The sequence below is a fragment of the Euprymna scolopes genome, chromosome 26, assembly GCF_053919585.1.
Source record: "Euprymna scolopes isolate OS-2025 chromosome 26, ASM5391958v1, whole genome shotgun sequence".
Lineage (NCBI taxonomy): Eukaryota > Metazoa > Mollusca > Cephalopoda > Sepiida > Sepiolidae > Euprymna > Euprymna scolopes.
In genome coordinates this window covers 52,273,484-52,280,550 of record NC_136507.1, presented here as the reverse complement: position 1 = coordinate 52,280,550, position 7,067 = coordinate 52,273,484, and positions in this window count along the sequence as shown.

The window sequence follows — 7,067 nt, the reverse complement described above, 5'->3', positions numbered from 1 at the left end:
TAGTAGCAAGTTAGGCTGGTGTCATACCGTTATTTGTTGTTGTTTATTTAGAGAGGGGTGCTTTTGATGGTTTCAGTCCATTTGGGCTTATGTCATGTTCTTTCTATATTTTTTTTTTGTTTTTGTTTTTTGTTCTGTTTCTATTTCAACTTACTCGGTTAGCCGTCTATGTATTAGGTTGGTGCAAGATTTTAAATTTCATCTGGAAAATGAAAAACTATTTTTGAAAATCTTTATTCATAAAAATAACGACATTTGCTCTCTATAACTTGATTCCATCTGCCAACAAGCTAATAAATGCATCACTTGTACAATTATTTAGGTTTTGATGTGAAATATGAATCGAACTCTTGTTCAATCTCATCCCGTGATGTTGATTTAAGGCCATCTAAATGGTTTGTAATCTTCGAAATAAGTGATAATCTGAAGGTGGTAGGTGAAAAGAATATGCAGGATGGGGCAGGATTTCCCAACTAAATTCCTTTCTGCTGACTAAAAATGTTATTTTCAGGCCAACATGAATGAGGATATTGCAGAAAAATATAAATGGTGCTTTAATAATATGAAAAAAAATATATATATAAATGAATCATGGTGATTTGTTTAAGCAATAACAATATGCATAAAATAAATTACAATCGTTTCAAATTGCTCCAATCTGATAAATTGTATTCACACTTAATGATTTTCTTTAATATTTCAGTTGTTTTTACCTGTTCCGTGCATTGTATGGTTCCAATCCTCCCTTTGATTTCTTTATCTGTCCCTAAACCTAAACGTAGATTCTATGAACAAAGCTTCTTTCTTAGAACTGCATACCTATAGAACTCCATTCCGTTTTCCTGCTTTCTAACTGATTACAATATGGTTGTCTTCAACGTAAACAAGTTCTTGATGAACTGTCCCCCTAAGTAATCCAGTTTACAAAATTTCCACTAATGACGATTACTGCAATATTTTTCTTATTGACTGTTGTACACTCATTAACTCTTATCCTTGAGTAGTCTCCAGACCTTAATAAGTGGTGACTCCTATGTAAAAAAAAAATGTCTTAGTCTTTCTCTTCAGATTTTGGGACTATTCTTAGTGCTCCTACAATTATCAGTATTGCAGTTATTTTCTTCAGGTTTCATATTCCTATCAATTCTCTGGCAATCTCCATGTATTTGCTTAGTTTTTCTGTCTTCTTGATCTTAATCTGTGGTTTGTTAAGGTAGCGATATCTAATGTGACCGTGTCATTGGATGTAACAGTGATGGTGGTGGTGAGCTTTTTATTTTTAGAGCTTGAGAATTTCAAAAACTGCCTTAGGTTGGTGGTGGTGATGATGATGATGATAATGAAAAGAAATAGCATTGTTAAGAAAGGTTGTTATAGTATTGATTTAATACATACACACAATTATTTGTTGATATAATGAATTGATAAAGGAGAAATCTGTCTTCTTCCATGGTAATTGGAGGTTGACACACACAGCCATTAAAAACACACCAGCTGAAAAAGTTAACGTTTTGGATTATAAAGATATCTTGAAAAAATTTCAGAAATAGCACCTTTTGGCGATTTGACAAGTTCCATCTCAATATCACCTTTGTTAAGACAAACAGTTAACTTTATTTCTTGGGTGGTCAAGTTATTTGTGGAGAACTCGAAATATCGGCCAGATATTATGAGTTTCTTTGGATAGGAAAAACAAGATGGTGGATATGAATTCAAGTGTTCATTAATTGTTGTTCAGGAATTCGGTTATTCCCAAAAGATAACCAATTTATTTACTTTTTACTTATACAAAATGGCATTTGGGAAAAACCCTTGGTTATGCAAATGAAGCAAGAGGGGGAGTGATGTTAAAAGGTAAAGACCTAATAGAAGGTGATATAGATTTGAGAAAGAAGAAAAGGAAAAGAATTTTAGAGCTTGAGAATTTCAAAAACTGCCTTAGATTGGTTTACTGATAATTGTGAATTGATATTCTGTGGATCGGGAGACGGGGGTTAAGTCTACCTGATTCCCAATATAATGAAAGGCAAAAATAGCCTAGGAGACACACTCTGCCTGGCTGCTGGGGGACCAACACTATTCAGAGAAAAAAAAGAAAGCCTTTGATTTAAATCTCATTCGGTTCCACGCCACTGAATCCACACAGTGAAAATACAAGTCCCCAGATTTAAAATTGACCACCTCAACTTTATTAATAGAAGCCACCAGTCCCATAGCATAACCAGAAACTTATGAATGATCAGAGTTTTGTCACTTTCAGTGAATAATTATGCTGTTAGTTGTATACAATAAGCCCAGTTATCGACTTGTTATTCTTTTCTTCTTTTGTCCTGAAATAACCTCTACTTTCCAATGACGTTGACTTGAGAGACCAGGGTTCAACAGACTGCACGCTCTATCAAAAGCAACGTGGGGAGAGTCGCAACCTGTCCAACCAGATCCTTTCATCAACCAGGATCCTTGTTGAAGAAACAGCTCAGTCCCAGCGACCAAATGAGACCCAAAGCGAACCAATCTGGTGGCATCACTCACTAAACATCATTCAAAGAGAAAGGAGTACATAAAATGTACAGTTTTTTCCCTTTTTGTTGATTATTATCATGTCCGATCTTCTGGCTTGAATAAATTTTTCCATTTGTATTTCGATGTTACAGGGGAGTTTATGATTTTTGGTTTGCATTATTGGATCCGGTTTAGGTCTGTAGCAGTTGTTTTCATGTCCAATTAAAAAAGATAATAGGATAAAATAAATAAACGGCATCATCTTTAAAAATAAGCAAAGCAAATTGAAGTTGATTTTGTAAGTTTCTCCACCTCTCTTGAATACTGGCTCAGTCTAATAATGCAAAACTAGCATATATATATATATATATATATATATATATATATATATATATATATATATATATATATATATATATATATATATATATACTAGACTAGACTACCCGTGACTCATTGGGTCAGTATGTTATATTAGCTATGGAATTAATGTATGAGCATGACACTTGTGATGTAACAAAAATAGTTTTTTGTGACATAACAGAAACATTTCTATGAAAGTATATTAAAAATGAAAAAAGAATATAGATAGATTTCTATGAGTCATTCTGTTTATAATTGTTTATTTTTGAAAAAAAAAAACTTACTGCCATTTAATTATAAGTGGTTTGCCATACTTATTGATAAATGTGCACTGAACAGATACCATAATACTTACAGTTAAATTCAAATTTTGATATATCTTTTAATTTAAACATGAAAAAAAAACAATTGGGATGCTGAAAACGTACACAATAAAACAATATGTTTTATTGCCGCGTTGATTATTTGTGACAGAAATTAAAAAAAACATATTTTCAGGGTTATCTATTTATGTTGGTAGTGTAGAACAAAATGTATGAATGTTTTAAAGAAAGGTGTATTAAAAAATGGAGAATAAATTTTTAAAAAAGTAAAGGGGTGGGTAAATCGCCGTTGTAAAATGCTCTTATGCTTGTCAACGGGTTGAAGTAGATTTATTTGTAAGAAAATTGCATTAAAATAACTTAAATGTAATACAGAAATGAACGATGTAAAAAAATGTAGAAAGTATTAACAATTGTTTATTTGGATAATTTAAGCACGAAAAAACTCAATTGGGACGCTGAAAACGTACACAGTAAAACAATATGTTTTATTGTCGCGTTGATTATTTGTTTATGTATGCATAAAAAAAATAAGTCTTTTGGGACGCTGATATTAAAGCTAAAAGTCTTTTCAAATCAGTTTGCACTCTGGAGACGAATGCGTGTTCGAAATAAGTGTATTTTAATTTTTATGTTTAATTTCTAATATTAATAACTACATTCTATTTCAGTACTTAATTTATATTTTTATCTCCTGATTGTTTTATTTAATGATAGCGTTTTCTCGTCATAAATGTTTATTATATCTACCATGTTGATTGCATGAACAGATTAGGAAATTGTATTCATTGTTAATTCGTGAGAGGTGAATCTATCACCATACGTTCCCTTTAAAAAACACGCCAGTTGGACTTTTATTAAGTACAATACTTAATAGATTTTTTTTTTTTTTTTTTAGGAGAGTAGAGAACGTTTTGTGGAAGCGTTGTCAGCAGCTCCCGTTACTCTCGCTTCTCTTTATTTGTCACTCAGTCCTCATTTTTTTAATGAGTGATTTTTCTGACAAAGGGAGAAGAAAAAGCTGTATTCTAGGTTGGCAGTATTTTGCGGGAACAGTCGACAGAGATGGCGGAAATTTTCTGTTCTATGTCTATCCTTGTAGCCATGTCACTAGTAAGGGTGCTGGAGGTAAACGTTTTATCTGGGCTGACGTTATCCGCCTGGTAGTCAGGGACCCGAACCTTGGATTAACCACTAAGGAGGCTGTCCTATCAGCAGGCGCAAAGTACTGGGGCTGCCGTATTGCCATTTGGTGAATGGATTCTGGACCATGCAGTAGTCTCTGGTGGGGCCTCTCGATGCCATACTAGTGGGTAATTGTTACGGCTTTACCTTATCATTAGCTACAAAATACAAAATAAAAAAAAATAAAAAATTCAAATTCTTCATTACTTTTCTCTCTGTGTTTCCCTTCTCTGTCCTGACAACCTAGTCCACAAACTCCAAAATTCCATCATGACAAGTTTCAATAAAAAATACACGATTATAACGTATCTGAAATTTCCAACGTAGACCCCCACTACCATGTCTCCTTTTCCAACATCAGGGGTCTACGTTCTAACCTTCCAGAGGTTGAAGCCCAATTACAGGAGACTAAACAAGACCTTTTATTTTTAAGCGAAACTGGAATTGGACAGACTATTTCCCTAAATGAGTTCGTAATTAAAGGATACTCTAACCTAACTTCCAAATCTGACCCCCAAGATCGCCATGGGCATGGAATATGTGCCTATATAAAAGATGGCTTTCCATGTGGTAGGGACATCTCCAGAGAAGATCCTAACTACCCTATATGTGCTTCCGAGTAGCACTAGCTCACACTACGGTATTTATATTTACTCTCTATCGCCCCCATAACAGCATAGTTACTATCTTTAAAAGCATATCTGAGAAAATTGACCAAGTTCTATCAGCATATCCTTCAGCTAACATTCACGTATGTGGAGACTTCAATGTTCACAATGTCGAATGGTTGACCCACTCAAACAAGACCGATGATGAGGGGAGATTCTGTCATGATTTCTCCATTGCTTATGACCTCACTCAGATTGTTCATGAACCCACCCGTGTGCCCAACAATGACGGCCAGTATGCAAGTCTCCTAGACCTTTTTCTCACAACTTACCCTGAACTATGTTCAGTTTCTGTTCTGTCTCCTCTTGGATCTTCCAATCACTCAGTTGTATCAATTAAGATAAAAATGAAGTGTAATAAGTCCTCAGACGTACCTTTCCATTGTACAGTATATTGATACACTATGGCTGACTGGGATAGTTTCCGTACATTTATATCGGATCTTCCTCTGCGTTCCATGTTTAAAAAGGATGTGTCGTCTATAGTACCAGACCTGACAGAATGGTTAATTGTAGGTATAGACAATTTCATACCCTCGAAAAAGTTCCAGCAAAAACCTAACAGCCAGCCATGGTTTTTTCCAGAATGTGCTGCTGCAATTGCGCACAGAAATCACTTTTTCCACGGCTTCCAAATTAATACATGTATGGAAACTAAAGCCACTTTCAGGACTGCCAGCAACCATTGTAAGAAAGTAATAAAGAACGCAAGAGAGTTGTATGCTCAGTCCGTCAAGTTCAAAGTAGCTGAGCAGCGGCTTGGTTCCCACCAGTTTTGGCAAATTGCAAACAGAATCCTGAACAGAAGCGTGTGCTCTCTCCCAACTATCATCAATGGACCTGAGTTAATCTCGTCAGCATCAGACAAAGCCAAGAACTTTGCAGCCAATTCTACCCTTTGCGACCAAGGCCGCCAACCCCCAATATTTCCTCCTGTATCAGAAAACACACTATGTGATATACAAATATCTGTACGTGATGTTGCCAAGCTAATCAAAAACCTTGATTCCAGTAAAGCAACCGGCCATGATGGTATTCCAATTATAGTACTAAAAAACTTCAACCAGAACTAGCACCCATACTTACAAAATTGTTTAAGCGTTGTCTTAAGGAGAAGTGCTTCCCATCACCCTGGAAAATCTCATCAGTATGCCCTGTATTTAAGAATTCAGGTGATTGTTCATCCCCCTCTCAGTACAGGCCAATAAGTCTCCTGTGCGTCATGAGTAAGTTGCTGGAATCTGTGTAAAATAGAGAAGTAATCAACCATCTCAGCAAAAATAACCTTCTTAGTGACACACAATATGGTTTCCGTTCTGCTAGATCTACAGCAGATGTGCTTACAGTTATATCTCATAAGATTAGCGAATCTCTCGACAGAGGCAACCTTTCTAGGGCAATTGCTCTTGACATATCAAAGGCCTTTGATAGGGTATGGCATAAAGGTTTACTTCACAAGATCTCCAGCTATGGTATAGCTGGAAATGTTTTCTCAATTATTAAATCATTTCTTTCTGATAGGTTCATAAGAGTAGTAGTTGATGGGCAAAAATCAGAAGCTCACAGTATAAATGCTGGAGTCCCTCAGGGGTCCATCCTGGGCCCAACTCTTTTCCTGATCTACATTAATGATCTTCCAAATCACATCCTTACATCATTCATAGACATTTTTGCTGACGACACTACCATCTATGGTAGCACATCTAAGACAGTAAACGACCAAGTTCTCTCCGATTCTCTCTCCTCTGATCTTGATCACGTTGTACAATGGGGAAAGGAGTGGCTGGTTACTTTTAATGCATCTAAAACCAAGCTTCTATCTTTACATCATCAACGTTCTGATCCCCATCTGGCATCAATTAAAATGAATGGCTCTCGTCTTGGGGAGGCCTCAAGTTTTGACAGGCTACCGGGCTTGACCTTTACTCCTGATCTTAAATGAAATACGTACATCAAATCTGTTGCCAAGGCTGCTGGAAAAATGGTTGGATCCTTCTATCGATCCAGTAGATATCTCACTGCTGAT